Here is an 18,627-nt window from a genome sequence, read left to right on the forward strand (position 1 = left end):
CTTAGTTTCTTATCTTGACAATCCATTACTTGTTTAAACTCACAAATGGATTTTAATCACTAGTGTCTTCCAAGTCATAAGAAGGTGAGTTCCTAGAAACTCTCCCACTACGACAAGGTACCGTGAATTATGTCTAAGAAAACTAAATGGTATTGACCTCTTCGGTTGTGTCAAAACAACAGAGACAGTGGGATCATCATATGGAATAAGATGATAGTACACTTTTGGAATCAAGAAAAAAATATCTCCTTTATTTGCTACTTTATTTTCAAACTTAGTCATTTTCTTAGAAAAGTAGTATTTGTTTAAACAAACACTTTCTTATCTATTGACTATGGGATGGTCCACCCCTAATCACTTAGAATAGTTAACAAACCATGGTTAACAGTTCTAGCTTTTCTTAAGATTTTGATTAGGTCATCCATGAATCTAGTAATGATTTACACTAAGTACCCAACCATTGCATCATTCTGAAATTATATTACCATAGAAGGATTTAGGCAACGACTAGTAACTAATCATCAATATGCAAATCGAAATTTCTGGGGAGGTGAGTTTGGATATAATTCAAAAATTAATTTAATGATCTTTGAACTGCATATCTATTAACTATTTCTCCACCCCTATCAGTTCGCAAGATCTTTAACCACTTACCTTAATGGTTTTCCACTGTTTAAGGTAAAATCTAGAGTGATCGTTTTAAGAATACAACGAAAACTCATATCCACCCCTGAATGTACATCCATCTGCGAATGAGATGAATTACTTTCAGTGGATATAGGCATATTAACTCTTTGCAGAGATTGATCTTGTCAAAAATACTATGAACAAGATACAAATGCCATAGATTTAAAAATTGTGGTTGTGTCTTTTGATGACTTAGGTTTAGTTACATTAAAGAGATCTTAGAATAGTGCAAGTGAATCCTGGTCACAGAATACTAAACTCATATTCCATACAGTTTGAATCCATTGATAGAAAATGGTTATTAAATACTTGTGAAAGTAAAACTGTATTGTATTAAAAAATTTATATGGAATCTAAAATTTAAAGTCAAAGACTTAAATTTATACCAAATATAATGAGTAATTCTTTCTTGGACCACCACTACTAATTTTAACTCTAAGTCAGATTTGCTCATACAAGTAGGAGATTTCTAAGATTGAGGATTTATATCATTTTGGGATAGAATTTCGGGATTATAATCATATGCGTCATTTAATTTCTTAAGAGAAAATATAGAATGACATGAAATGATTTATAGACCATTCATCCAATGATATGTTATTGAGCTAATTCGAAATAAATAAGCTAAGAGGAATTAGGATAATTTTGTTTATAAATAAGAATCCAACGATGCTTCGATTAGCGAGAGTCAAAGTAATCATATTTATACAATCTTCTTGTTTCATATTGTAAAAATACTAGTCTAAGGTGTCATAAATTGATGAACAGCTAGATGTTGCATATACAATATTTCTCTTTCGAGATCTAACACTATTATGTATGTCTAATGGTGAAAATCCATTAGGGATTTATCTCATTAGAAAAACAAACCAAGTTAGACCAACAATAAAGATTCGAAATTAAACTACAATTTAATAACAAAAAATAACATGGTTCAATATAAATTCATACACAATTCAAAAATTATTAAACATATAGCAAGTAGGAATGACAAGTGAAAATAGTAAAACATACAATCCTAAATAATTTTCAAGGTCTTCAACAAACTGATATCAGTGTCCCGTTTAGGCGAGAGTCAAAGCTACCATCCATTGAATAGAGTTGTCAGCTCATCTAAAATGACAAACATTCTAGCAACCTTTTATTCGATCAAGATTGGAATCCAGCGTTGTCCCGTTTAGGCGAGAGTCAAGGCTATTCTATCTTATGAGCTTCCACCATTGTTTCATATTTTGTAAGTCAAATACAATCGCCACCATTAGGGTGATCCATACCATATAAAACACTTACAAAGCTACTTATCTTTCAAGATTAAACGGTGTTAACTTGCTAATGAACGTTCCTCCATTAGGGAGGATTACTCACTAAAACAAAAGCTATGTAAAACCAACAATGGAGATCGAATGTCCTAATAATAAAGCTCATTATTTAAAGTGTATTTTCTTCTAATATTTATTTTAATCAATTTATTTTAAATATATATATTTATTTAATTAAAATTTCCAATTTAGAATGAAAAATTCTAAATATAAATTTTAATTTAATATTTATAAATTTTACTTAGATGGATATGAAAATAACATGAATTATTTCTATCTTAGTAATAATTTCCAATAAATATTTAGAAAAATATTCAATTTAAGTTGTTACAAAATTAATTTAAATTAATTTACAACTCAAATTTAATTTTCTATAAATATACATTGCATTTCGAAAAATTGAAGTATTTAAGAATACTATTTTCGAAAAAATGCTTTAAAATAAAATAAAAATAAATTCTGGAAAAATTATTCTAATTATATGTTGGCCCAAAATTAATTAATAAAATTAATTCACAACAAAAAATATAATTTTCCTATTTAATTAAATATATAAGAAAAATTTAAAATATTTAAGTATCATGATGAAAATCAACTGAAATATTAATTTTCTATTTAATTAAATACACTAGAAAAATACTTTAAGCAAAAAACAGATAATATCTATCTAGATTTTCATGGACTAATTAATTCATTTTCTAATTAAATATATTTTACTTCATTTATTTTAATTAATCATTAAATGAAAAAATCATTGATTTAAGTTGGTCCAAAATTAAAATAAATAATTTACAACTTTAATCTATTTTTCAAATAAAATTCTAAATTTCTGCATTTAAGAAATGCAATTTCAAAATTGTGGAAAAAAGATAAAATAAAATAAAATATATTTTGAAAATTATTCAAATTTAAGTTATATGAAATAAGATTTCAAACTTAAAATAATTTTTAATTTTTATTAAATAACATGAAAATAATAATATTTAAGTATCATGATGAAAATCAACTTAAATATTTAAATTTTTAATTTAATTAAATGTATTAATTCAAGAAATAAATAATTAAGTATAGAGAAGACTTAATTATTAATTCTAATTTAATACTAGGAAAAATATACTTAACTTAGATTGTACCAAAATTAATTATTAAACAATTAATTTCACAATCTATGATATTTTCCTAATTAAATTTTAGAAAAAATAACTAGTCCTAGAAATAACTATCTAGAATAATTTCATTTACTAAGTGTTTTTCTAAATATAACTTTAAAATATTAAATGAAAAATTAAATTTCATATATTTTAAAAGTTAATTATGTTGCTAAGTCAATTTTAATTAGTTTGGACTAATATATTTAACCTAATACAATTATTTAAATAAGGCAAATGGGTCTTCACAATTGGGGTAGTTCATGTGAGGGGGAGCTGGGTTCAGTATGTCGTACCCACTTCTATTGGCCCCCAACTCTCACACAAGGCCCAAAAGAGAGGAATTTAACCTTTAAATAAACAATTGTTATTCATTGAATAAGCCCAAATCTAATTGGGCCTAAATAAATTTACTTATGTCAAAATTTATTTTAGCAACCTAGTCCATTTACTTAGTAAAACTTAAATAGGATTCATATATGCATCTAAGCCCAATAGCAAACATATAGGCTCACACAGGTCAAAAGATTTGGATGGGCCCTATCATGTTACTAGGTTTACACAAATGAAAGAAATTGCAAAATTACCTGTTACAAATTATTTATAAGATCTATTGACAATTGGACTATGATTAAAATCAGACTATTGGATCTGTCAACAAGTTAATCATAGCAATTTAGATCAAATAAATAATATGTTTGTAAAAGAAAAAATTGAATACATAATAATATAATCAAACAATACAAACAATAATAACTGCTCTGGAATATCTGGAAAGTAAGCTAAAATATCTCAATTTCAAAATTTAAAATAAAATTAAATTTTAAAATAAATATCTTAACTAGAATTCAAATTTAGGTTGTTAGAGAATATTTGAATAAATTCAAAATTCAACAAACTCCTAAATTTCTTAAATTCTAACAAAAAATCAAAAATATCTAACCAATTTTTCAAATATCAAGTTTATTCAAAATTTAAATTTATTTAAAATTTCTAATAAGATAATATAATATAATATCTTGAATTTTAAATTTTGATATTTTATTATATTCTGAGTCTTATAATTAAATAAATTTAAATATTACATAAATAAACTAATTGAAAAATAAGATATTTTATATGGTTAGAATATTTTTAAAAATAATAATAAAATAATAAGTTTGAAAAATTTATGGTTTGAAACCCTAAAATATCTATTCAAACTAAACTAACCAATTTTTCAAATCTTCATGTTATTTTTGCCAAAATATAATTTTAATAAAAAAAATATCTAATAAGATAAAATGTTAAACCTAACATATTCCTAATCTTATAATTTTAATTAATAAAATATATTTTGAAAATAACAAATTTGAAAAAAAAAATATGATATGGTTAGCAAATTTTAAAATTAGTACAAGATTATTTTTAAAAGATAATATTTTAATATCAAAGTAAGATCATTTAAAAAATAATATCTGATCTTATAATTAAAATAAATAAAATAATCTAAAATTTTAAAAAATAACCATAAGGCTCCTTTGTGAGAAATCAAATTTTCAAAATTCAAAGCCTACTAATATTATAAACTAATTTTAATTAATTAAAAAATTAATAAAAATTAATTTTATTCTGAAAATTAGATTTTTTATTGAAAATTCAGATTCTACACAAAATTCTACCAAAAATTGGCTTTTGTTTCAATGAAAAATGATTTTTGAATCAAAAGTTATGACGAAAACAACTTTGAGGCACAGGGGTATGCAATGCATACCCCTGCGCGCGCGGAAGGGGAAGTTTGGCCGAGCTTAGAGGCTGCAAGCAGCACCATTTGACCGAGGATCTTGGGCGCGAGCTGCCCTTCAGACAGCAACGTGTCCAAGCGGATCCGAGGCTCGTGCGCGTGCGTGTGACATTCAAATCCCGATATTTTCGTTCAAATTCAAAAAATCATAACTAATTCATAAAAAATTCAAATTAGGTTTTGTAAAAGCCTAAATTTATTATTTTTTTGTCTACTTTCCAGAAAAAATAATTCCTGATCGAAATAAAAAAAATATTTCAGTAACATATATTGTGATTTCTATCATCAAATAAGCACATAAATCACATGAAACCATCCAAATCAATGCAAAACATCGTTTTAATTCATATTTCATGAAAGTAAATCATTACCATGGCTCTGAGGCCAGTTGTTGGATATATTTTACCAGATCTAGATTTACTAACAAGTATGTTTCATTAACATCCTAATATGAATTCTAAAACAATGAAATAAACACATATAAAGTTTAGGAAACCTTAACAGCGGAATATAATGACTCCTTCCGTTCAGATCTCTAGCCCTTGATTCCTTTCTGTAGCAGAGCATCACCAAGATCTGAACCTGAATCTCTTTCTCTCCTTCCTTTGATGCTGAATCTCCTTCTTGTTGGTTGATTTTCCACAGTCTTACACATTGTGATTGAGATACCACTTGATGTGTGTGGGCACTCACTCATTCACTCAAGGATTTCGAAATTTAGAGAAGAAAATAAGAGAGAAGGTGGTGGCTAGAAATTTTTCTCTGAAGGAATGATATGTATCATCTTTTCCTAAAGCCATCACTACCTATTTATAGGTAACCACCTAGGTTTAAGTTAGAATTATTTGGCATTAAAATAATGAAAAAATAAATGATAAAAGCATACAATAGTGGCCGGCCTGGGCTTTGGATAATGGACCTCACTTATGCAATTTTGCTATTTTATCATTCTGCATCTCATTTTCTCAAAAACGCCGATTTTCAAATTCAACCATTTAAATGTCAATTCTAATTATTTAATAACTAAAAAATTAATTATGAAATAATATTGTCATTTAATATATTTATTAATTAGACATATAAAGTCTCTTAATTAATAAATAAACCTAGAATCTCTTTTCTTACAATTTCGCCCTTGCTTAGTGAAAATTCACAAAGTAGACATAGTCTAACTTTAGAATTATAATTGATTAATCAAAATCAATTAACTGATTCTTACAAGCAGTATGGTCTCAACTAGTATGGGGACCATGGGTCTATATATCCGAGCTTCCAATAAGCAGATCAAGAATTTATATCTTAAATTCACTGACTTATTAATTCTTCGTTGAATCCACGCATAGAACTTAGAATTGCACTCTCAGTATATAGAACGCTCTATATGTTCCACGATATAGATACGTCATTAGTTATCCATTGTTATAATCCTAATTTGATCAATGATCCTCTAATAGATGATCTACATTGAATAGGCACTAAGTTACCGTTACACCTTCAATGTATTTTATCCTTAAAACACTTAGCTCCGTATAAATGATATTTCAGCGAAGTGAAATGAGATCTCCACCATTTATCTCTATTTAGCCAAGCTCGAAGGATATCATTGTTTCACTTCTAAATTCCTATAGAAGTTATAGATTCCATATTTATGTTAGCGCTCCCACTCAATTATACTATCATGTTCCCAAAATGTACGTATCACCCTGACCCAAAAGTAGGCTTAACTAACAAATCAAAGAACATGTATAATACTCTTGAGATCGAACTTAAACATATCAGGATTAAGATCATTTGATCTAGGATCAACAGGAGATATTGAATTGAATAGATATTACGGTAAATTTTAATATATCTAATCAAAGTTCAATATCGGTCCCTTCCGATGTATACTCCATACATCCGATGCTGGTAAACTTTGCCAATGTCCTGGAAAGGACATAACACTTATCCAAGGTGTAAGAATACCTATTGCTGATTATCATGTCAGTCTAAATCCAGTGAACTGACAAATTAGGGAATAAACTTTCGAACATATAATTAAGATTATATTCCACTGTGTTGACAACACTATAATCATTAACAAATTCATATGTTCTGGACTTAAATAGAATTCATACATTATATGTATATAATCATGAAATAAATTATGTGAACCATGCAACATTAAATGTTATTTCTGATCTATATTAATAAGTAAATCCGATTATATTGAAATGAGTTTTATTTAGGGCATAAAACCCAACAGGAGATTATTCGAAAATCCAAATTCACTTCTAGGACGTCTTTTGAAGCATAGATACTACTCAAGGAATTCCTTCCTTGAAGCCCACCTTGGCCACTCTCCTTCATTGACATGGCAAGAGATTCATTGGGGAAGAGAACTTCTCATCAAAGGGTTGAGATTTAAAATTGATAATGGTTTTCAGATTCAAAGTGGTCATGATCCTTGGATTCCTGGGAATGATGAATTCCGACCTATTAGTTACTCTGGGCCACCTTCTCTGCCGGTTTCAACTTTTATTCTTGACACTATGGAATGGAATTTACCTCTCCTTCAAGATTATTTTTCTCAAATTGACATTGATCGCATTGTCACCATTCCTTTGAGTTTTTATCAATAACAAGATAGGATGATTTGGCATTACAACACAACTGGAGAGTATATTGTAAAGTCTGGCTTCCACCTTACAAATTCAATCTCTGAGAAACACCAAGAATCATCATCTGATGACTTCAAGAGCTGGTGGAAATTTTTCTGGGCTTTACAATTACCACCAAAAGTAAAAATCTTTGCTTGGAAAGTGATTCAACATGCTCTGCCCGTGGCATCAGCCTTGCACAAAAGAAAAATTATTGATTTAGCGTCATGTTCGAGGTGTAATAGTGCATGGGAATCGATAGGGCATGCGTTGTTCTCTTGTACTTTTGCCAAATCGGTATGGAAAAAGACTCGCTTTACAATTGACTATCAACACGCTCATAGTATGTTTAATGGGGATTATATCATACACTTGGCAAACACAATGAAAAAAAACTGAAGTTGAACTTTTGATATGTGTGTTATGGTGTATATGGAATGAGAGAAATAAGGTCCTACATGGTGGTTCCAAAAGAGACCCTTCTTCTCTGGTTGCTTATGCAGTAAAATATTTGGATAATTACCGCTCTGCTAAGGCTCCCAGCTGTAAGACTCAGGATTTACATACCAATACATCAGGAACTGTTGTGCGTAACTCTTCACACCAGGATGGTCCTTCGCTTCAGCAAAATACACACTAGCAACAACAAGTTCTTGGCACCCTCCCTGCTGGTGTAATATGTGAAAACCAACCAAATGTTTCATCGTAGGATGCACATCAGCAACATCGTCCTTTCTCTGGAAGCAATTGGAAACCAACAACTGAAATTTCATGGATGCCACCTGCAGGTAATCTTCTTAAGATGAATGTTGATGCTGCAGCAAATTTTAACGACAAGAAATTCGGAATTGGTGCAGTTGTTCGTAACAACAAGGGAGAAGTTATTGCTGTGTTTTCTAAGCCTTCTCAAGGTTGCTTCCGAAGTAATGAAATGGAAGCAAAGACGCTCTTCCACAGTCTTATTTGGGCTACTCAGCATCAATTGCCAATAGCGCTTGTGGAAACAGATGCCCAAAGAGTCTCCACTGCTTTAAATTCTTTTCATAGACTTATCTTATTTTTCTGATCTCATTGATGATGTTCGCTGTCAGGGGCGGAGCCAAAACGAAACACTTAGGGGGGCCAATTATTTAAAATTTATATTTTGAAGAAAATATTTTTATAGAATTGCACATCACAAAAATTATTAATAAGAACATGTTTAGATATAATTGTATAATTACTATGATATTAATTTCATAATTAAACGGTCTAATAATTATATTATATTTAAAAATAAATGGTATATTTATATGTAAAAATATAATTACATATCAATTTTAATCTCTCAAAAAAAAGTATTTAACACAAAAATTTTTTAGTAATTATAATAAATTTTATAAATATTTTTCAATATATTGTACATTAGTAATTAATTAGTCAAAACTCTTTTTCCTTCCAAAAATATTCATGCAAAGTATTAGAGGTATATTATATTTTATTTTCTTTTTCTAGATAAAAAGATTTTGTGTTTTTTGTAAGGAGAGATCAAAAAGATCATTTTGTGTAACCATAATAGAGATTGCAAAATAAAAATTTCCATAAAAGAAAAAAAATTCTATTGGATATGGAATACAAAAGTACTACATGTAATTTTAGTGACCTGTTTTCTATTTACTAAATTACAATTTTCAATCATATATCTCCAAAAAAGAATCACAATAAGAGTATCTTTAAAGTTTTTTTAATAAATTAATAATATCATCAAGATACATAAATATCTGTTGGAAATTGAGGGGGACCATGGTCACCCCAACCCAAAGAGTACCTCCGCCTCTGTTCGCTGTCTTTTATCCTCTTTCCCTGGAGTTGTTACTCATGCTCGTAGGCAAGCTAATCAAGCTGCCCATGGCTTGGCTAAATACGCCCTAGAGTTGGATGAAGATGTATCTTGGATAAGAGAAATACCTTATCCTATTCTCTTTGTTATTGTAAATGAACCTTAATTTATAATAATATGGAAAATTTCTCAAAAAAAAAAAAAAACTTCTTCTGGTTGAAAATTTAAGATATGCGAAGGACTCACTCGAGAATCAGAGCATGCAAACACCAAATACTGTTCATGTAATCAATTCAGATTAAGTAAATATATAGATAGATCAACAAAAATAAATATGTATGTAACATTGTTTTATTTGCATTCGTACCTTTGGATGTTGAGTTACGGCAAGTTCATCGAACAAGCATGGATACTTGCTGCAAAATCATCCCATCGAAATAAGTTAATTATATAGGCATGTCGTCTTTTTTTCAAAAAAAAAAAATGCATAGACCCCACTATCGAATTGATCGGCGGTCAATGCTAATGCTATCATATATACTCAACTTGAATAGGTAAGGAACAACGAAGGAGACACATTAAATTCCAACGCAAACCACAATATCATATGCCCTCGATTGTGGGAAATAAACAAAATATATATATACACACAAAGAACTGGAAAATAAGACATTTTAGTTTAATTTTACCAGTGGTATGGGCGAGCAAGAGAGAGTAAAATCTGATTGACTAACGATTTTGATGACGAGATTAGAGCCTCTTCAACTTCAAAGATGTGTTATGAATAATGAGAATGGATTTTTTATGATGACGATAATGATGAAGAAGAATATCAATTGCATTTATTAATTTGGCAAAATAAACTGACCAATTTGCTATAAACCGCATGATTAGCATTAACCCATCATCATCGTATCCTGCAACAAAATTCCAAAAATAAAAGGTGAAAACTATGTGTTTGACAAAAAAAAAATGATAGTATTCTATAACAAAAAAACCATATGTTTTTTCAAGTTCAATTATAACATTCCAAAACTCACGACATATTCAAGAATTTTTTTTTTTTCAGAATTTTTGAAACTCATTCTAAAAATAAAAGGTGAAAACCATGTTTAACAAAAAGTGATAGTATTCTATAACAAAAATACCATATATTTTATTATAATAATAAAAATGTATTTTCAAATTTTGATATTTGCAGTTAGTTTAGAGTTATATGCTATTTTTAAAAGTGTTGGCTTTTACGTATCATAATTTATATATTTTAATCTAATACCCATGTATGATGCAAAAGGAATACGCAGGTTCATACATTCCACTTTTCTTTATTTCATTGAAAAAAAATAAACAAAGAACAAGAAAGTCAAGGTTGTGTTTGGAAGAAATGAGATAATGAAGGTTCTAAACATCTTATAATCCTTAAGGTATAATTTTTTTTGCTTTATTCTCTATATCTCTTTTTTAAAACTGAATAATGATTTCTATATATAATATATTAGACATAAACACCTACTTGTCTTTTCACATCGCAAAGCTCTTCAAAGAACGATGAGTATTCATGTATTTAATAATACTGACTGCTCTAACTTCATCAGTTTATAGTTCTAAATTATTCGAGCACTAAATTATTCCAAAACAAATTGATTGTATCATGAATTTTAATTACTTTTGTCATTCTATAAAAAGTTAAAAGTTTTAATTGTATTTTTAGACATCCTTATAACAACAGAAAATTGGTAAAGTATTACATTTTATTCTTTTTATTTATGTCTAAAAGTGATAAGAAAGATAGATCTTTCCTATAATAGTTTCAGTTAAATAATGTTCATCTTATGTTATCATACACATGTTTTCAAATTGAGATTAACTTACTATATGAGTATGAATATATTAAGATTAGCTTATTATTTATTATTAATAACAATGTGCATATTATAGGTTTATATACACATGGTATACTTATCAAGTCGTTCAATAATAATTCAAAATTAGTTACCAAATTCTAAAATGAAAAATTCACTGAAATTTAAATAAAACTAATATTTACGTGACTTGACACTACTATATTCAATTTATCAACAAAAAAATGGACAACTCAATTATATGCGGACTCAATTAGAATGAAAAGTGTAAAATATAAAAATTACACTATCGTCTATGTTGAAGCAAATGAAGATTAAAATCTACCCATGAGTATCATTATTTTTCTTATCTATAATTTTTAGACAGATGTTATCTTCAATTATCAACAATTCAGAGATTGATTTTTAATTTTCTTTTTTATCTTACACACAACAATTAAGTTGTGTTTCCTTAAGTATCATGAACATCAATTTTTAGTTTATTTTTGAATTAACTTAAGATCATATTTAAATTATCAAGCTTTCTTAAATACTAATATATTACATCTGATATTTTTTTTTTAATTGTTAAAATTATAAATTATATTATTTAGATATACATAATAATAAGAGATTATTTCACAAAAACATGAAAACAACAAAAAAATTACAAAAATACGGTGTCACGGAATTTTAAACTTTTTTACGATTTTTTTGATTTTATTTACAGAAAATCCGGTCTTTTTATGTTGTAATCTTGTTAATTTTTTGTTGATTTTTTTGTTATATGTATGTAATTTTTTGTTGTTATTTTGATATTATTTTTATGTAATTTTCTTGTTGATTTTATATGTTGTTTTCGTGTTATTTTTTGAAAAATCGTAAAAATGTAAAAAAATATTCTTTGAACGTAAAAATGTAAATATTTTACAAAAAATAGTGCCTTATATAATTATTCCTAATAATAATCTCACCTAATAACTAATAATATATATTTTTTTAATTTTTAATTGTATCATTTTTTAAATAAAGTAAAAAGTACTTAGCATAAATTTTAATATACGTGCCTTGTACGTAATTTTTTAATAGTATGTATATATAGAAAGAGAAATGCTAAAGGGCACCAGTGGTGCCTAGCACCCTCCTATGTGTCAATATCGTTATTGGTCCAACTAAGTATCGGGTCCCATATAATTTTATATAATAACTTTTAGGGAACGCGACATGTCGAGAAGGTGCTAACAATGCTCATATAGAAATAACCATTACACAAACACTACCAAGTATTCTAATTTCTAATTTTCTGTGCAATGCAATTATGTGTTTCGAAAATGGTACCCCTCTTTGAGTGTCATCATGTTTGATTGTTGTCATATTAAAGATGGGCTATAAAGGGTGAAATTTAAACATCCTAATAGTATAAGAATATTTTATTTAAGGAAATATATTTCTATTTAAAGAAATAAATTTCTATTTAAGGAAATAAATAAATAATTGATTTTCTGATAAATGAATATTTTATATTTATTGAATCTGGACAAAATCAATTATGTAATATTCTATATATGGTCAGATTTCTATATTCATTACCTGATTTGATTTCCTGAATTAATTGTCAAAATATTCTGACAATTAATGTGGCGCAGATACTGATGGAGTATCTCACCTATAAATATAGGGTCTCGGTCCCCAAGCTCCTCACTCATTCTGTTCATAACAGCAAAATTCCATCTAAAGAGAGTTGAGAGAGCGAGGAAGCCCGATTACCCACATCAATCGGTTTCTTTTGCAGATCATGCTTATGTGGGACTAAAGCTCAAAGATTCAATGGCTGGAGGTATTTCGATCCTTAAATTATAGTGCATATATGATTTATTAATTCCGCACTTTATTCATAATCATGTATGTTTTAGTCTATACAAATAAATGTCTAACAGTTGGTATCAGAGCGGATTATATATCTCTGCCTTAATTTATTTTGAGTTTTATATATATATATACTTTTACAGGGTTCTTTATTTATAATATAAATTAGATATATTTTATATATATACTTTCATATTATATAATCCCGATTATATATATATACACATTCATACTCAATTCCTTTTTATACATATATATATTCATATTCATATTCATCTTCATATATATATATACATATATATATATTTATATTCGTATGCATCTTCATATATAAGTATATATACGTATATGATCGGTTCTTAATTTATATATATTTTATATATATATTCATATTCATATAATTCCGATCATATATATACATTTTAATTCAATCTATGTATATACATATCTATATATTCATATTTTAATTTTGTTTATATATATTATATATATACGTAAGTATTGTTGTATATATACGTATATATATATTTTATATATACTTTTATTGCATGAAATTGTATGTAATACTCTCTTCTATACATTAATGATGATTTTATGCAGTATATATTGTATACGAGTATATATATACATGAAAGTTTTATGCTTCGGTCTGTATTTTTTCCGTTTTCATTTTTGGTATTTATTTTGAATTCTATATGCATTACTATATTCATAAGATATTATAGATCGATTTTGTGCATCAAAATAATTTTAATACTTTAAAATCTAAAAAACTTTACTGGAAAAATCCATTCGGACCCGAGAACACCTTTTGAAATTAAAGTATACATTTTGCGTGTTTTCAATGCTTGAAATCAATATAGATCTCTTAATTTTTTTCATTTAGATCATTTTAGAATTGATTTCATGATTTTTGGAAGTTTAAGGAAAATTTATTATGTCGTTTTTCAGGGCAGATTTTTCAAAAAAAAAAAAAGGAAAATTAAGAAAAATTTAAGGAAATTCCGAAATTTTATTATTTTGATTTATTTTTGGAATTTTATTTTATTTCCTTATTTTGTTTATTTAGTCAATTAAATTACATTTGTTTAAACTTTCCATTCTTATTTAATATATATCTTCATATATTATATGTTATTTAGTAATAAATTATTATGGAAAGTTTTTAATTTGGTAAATTAATTACATGCTTTATTTTTACATGTAATTACAATAATTGTGATATTTTAAGAATGTGAATATTTAATTATTCTACAATTAAGTGCGCAATTATTATATTTATTTACCAATTAAGTAATTTATTGATTAAATTAATTGATAATCTACCATTAAGTATATTTTTTAATTTTGCATTTAATTCATTTCATATAATTAATTGTACTAATTTGTATATTTACCTTATTTATACAAATTAATTATTAGTGCAAATATTTAAGATATTATATGGTCATAAATGCATAATTAATTATATATTATGGAATTAAGCATTTAATTTATTATCATACAATAATTGTATTAATTTGTATTTATTTGGCAAATTTATTTTTAATACAATTAATTTTGATTTGTATGATTTAAATGCTATACATAAATTCCTTTTATAGTGCTAGATATATTTAGCAATATTCAAACATTAAGATAGGTTGAATATTTTATTATAGCACATTAAGTTTCATAAAACTTCATAAAATTATTCATAAAATATTCATAAAACTTCCTAAAATGAATAAAATATAAATAAAATGTAAGTAATTTTGTGGTTTGACATAAAAAAACATGAACTTGGGACAAATGCTCATATCTAGAACGGTTTTTAATGATCTTCGGACGACTACACTAGGAGCACTAATCTCAGTGATTGTTTATTATGTTAATAACGAAATTACTTTTAGGTAGAGCCCAATACCTAATGTCAAAGTGAAAATATAATTTTATATAATTAGGGAGTAGCCACAGCATCCTTATTTGTATAAAATTATATATTAATTAAAATTCACCTTAATGGACATAACTTGTAATTAATTATATAGATATAATAATTTTACCCCACATGGATTTTATTATATTTATATAATTAATTAGGATAATATGTTAAATTAAATTCTCTTAATTTACCCCACAGGGAGTTATGGAGATTTAATTTAATAGTGTTATCACAAATTTAATTAAAGATAGATAATAAACCTTCATTTTCCAAAACTAATTGTTTAATTAAATCTATCATAAAGTTCATCTAATTTTATTAAATTTAAAATTTAGCCCACAGGCAATTTTAGATTTAGTAAAATTTTAATCTTTAGTTTATACTTTAGTGTCTAGTGAACCACATAATTTTAAATAATTAGGGAGTAGCCATAACATCCTTAATTATATAAAATTATATATATTAAGTGGATTAAGATCACATAATGGACATGAATTATGTGAACATAATAATCTTACCCTACAGGGATTTTATTTTATTTACATGATTAATATGTTAAATTAAATTCTCTTAATTTATCCCACAGGGAATTATGTAGATTTAATTTAATAATTTTATCAAAAAGTATAAAATTTTGAAACATTTATAAATAATTAAGTGTTTCATACCTTTCATTGAGATAGAAATATTAAACTTTAAGTTTTTTCATAAATTGTGTAAATCTATCATAATCTACATCTAAATCTAATCTTATTAAATTAAAAATTTAGCCCACAGGCAATTTTTGTTTAATAAGATTTCATATTTAAGCATGTTTATTCATTGGTAAAAACATGATTCATTTAAACCTCAAAACTTTATATGTAATTTTATTACATCACTATTCATACATTTCTTCCATACGAGTAGAAATTTTCAAAATTTATTCTGATAACTTCATCTAAAATGTATAGTTTTTACTGTATAATTAAGAAAAATAAATCACACTTTATTATCACCAATAAATTTTAATTTATTATGTATGAATTCATTCTAATATAGTTAATGTGATTATTAACACATAGTGGATTATTTTAAATTGTTATTCCACATTCATAATTTCTTCCAAGGTTTACAAATAAACCTAAGAAAGTCAGTAACTGTGAGCAAATCTTATCCACAGACAAGATAAGTTCTCACATTTAGAAGTTTAAGGAACAAGCAATATAGTAGTGACTTTGTTTTAAAATTAGCAAAGATCTTTATGTTCCAAGCTTCTTTTGAAACTTGATTTAGACACATTTAAAGGTCTTTACTATAAAATGATGTCACTCATAAAGATATGCAAGTTCAATCTGACAATAAGAAATGTGTTATTAATAAGAACTTTTCTACATTATAGAACCAAAAATTATGGAACATATATCCATAAATAGAATAAATGTTAGTAAATGATGGGGATATTCATTACACTGATTTTACTAACTTTATTTAGAACTTGTGTGAAATTCATTAAGAATATGTATTCCAACAAGTCAAAATCGGTGCATATTAGAATTCTATCATATTAGAAATTATACAAGTCAATTAATTTTGAAGACATGGACTCAAATTTTGCATTTCTTTTTTAATGATTACTCACATAAATTATTTTTCTACAAAAGTATAGATTTATATGTTTCAAAGACATTTAAATCTTAAGTAGAGAAATAGGGCATTTTGCATATTAAGATAGTGAGATCAAATATAAAATGGAGAAAATTACATTAAAATTCGTGAGTATGGATAAACTCCCAGTCCATTTGTAAAGTTTCTTTAAAAGCATGGATTCATTGCCCAATACATATGCCTGGTACACCTAAATCATAGTGTGTGATAGATTTAAGAAACTAAGCATTTTTTTGGACATGGGGTGGAGCCTACATAGCAAACTCCAAACCTTCCTAAATCTTTGTCTATTGATACTCTTAAATGGGGGTGTACATATCGAATCGTGTTCTAACCAAAGTTGTTTCTCAAACATATTTTGAGTTGTGATAAGGTTGAAAATCGACTTGATGACATGTACACATTTTATAAATACTCACATATAGTTAGAGTACAAATGTCAAAGAAAAAAAAAATCTGGGCCCAAAACCATAAATGAGCATATTTCTTTTGAAAAGCTATAAGGTTTAAGGGTTACATATTTTATTATCCATCTCACAACACTAGAACTGTGGAATTAAGAATTGACTTGATCAGTGGGAGTGATCAATCTAGGAACCTAGTTTCAGAGAAAGATCATTCATATTTTCTCAAACTTCCACCTCAAGTGTTAGATTAATTATGATTCACAACAACCCTTAAGATTAATGGTTATTGAGAATTCATAACTAATCATTAATAATCTACAAGCCATTGATAAAATTCTAATAAGTTATGTTATTTAGTAATTGCTAAAATAACATGCATATTGAACCATTTGCTCTTTTAAGAGTTTGTTGGTCCATCCTTAAGATGACTTATTAGAACAATAAGATCAATGTTTTCTAGTGATTACATTTTGTACAATAAGAGTTCAACTACAATATTAATTTGAGACACAAATTAAATTATAGAATGATAAAGAATTGAAGTTGTAGTACAATATGCCACGAATGAAGAAATGAATATCTTAAAGAGCAATAAAGTTTATCTTTAGTAAAGTTGCCTAATGGGGTGGAGAACATTAATTAAGCATAAGTTTTTTCACCAATAATCTTCATTAGGCAACATTGAGAAACATAAAGATATAAAAGAATATTCATTGCTAAGAAGTTCATTTTGAAATAAGAATCAATAACAAAGGAGATTTGCATTCTCACTTGTTTTTGTAAAAGATTCTATTATAGACCTTGGCATTTGTTGCTTGTTTTAATTCATTAATCAATTCTAAACAGTGAACTAGAGGAGAAGGTATACAGACTGCCATAAAGATTTTCCTCTAATAAGTGGTGAGAATATGCAAGCTTAAAGTGTCTACCTATAGATTAAAACAAACATCTCACAAATTGGTATTATATCATCTTTTCCTTTAGGTTTGAAAAGAGAATTATGGAAATAATTATATACCAGAAGGTTAGTGGGAGTAATATTTGTTTTATACGTAGACAATATGTTACTTGCAAATGATGATAAAAGTTTTCTATATAAGTTGAAATAATTCATATCTCAAATTATTATTTTGAGATAAAGAATATAAATAACATATATAATTTTAATTAATTAGAGAGTAGCCACAACATCTCTGATTAAATAAAATTATGTATAACTTTTATCTTTAAGTGTGATAAATTCAACTCGAACCAGCATCTGAAAAATGGTCTGGAGTGAGAATAAATTAAGAACATTCATTTGCTTCTATTTTAGAAGCCTAATGTATGCCTAAGAGTCTGAATAAGACTTTGTATTACATTTGTTTCAGGATCGTTAAGTAGTATCAGAATAACTAAAGTTAAGACCACTTTATTCTTCATACAAAGTGATGAGGTGTCTTTAAGATACTAAAAATATATTCATACATATTTTGTTAAGATGAATTGACCATCTGGAAATATAGTTAACCAATCAGATTCTAACGTACTTCACTGGTTGTATTGAT

Source organism: Cannabis sativa, chromosome 7 (genome assembly GCF_029168945.1).
Source record: "Cannabis sativa cultivar Pink pepper isolate KNU-18-1 chromosome 7, ASM2916894v1, whole genome shotgun sequence".
Classification (NCBI taxonomy): Eukaryota; Viridiplantae; Streptophyta; class Magnoliopsida; order Rosales; family Cannabaceae; genus Cannabis; species Cannabis sativa.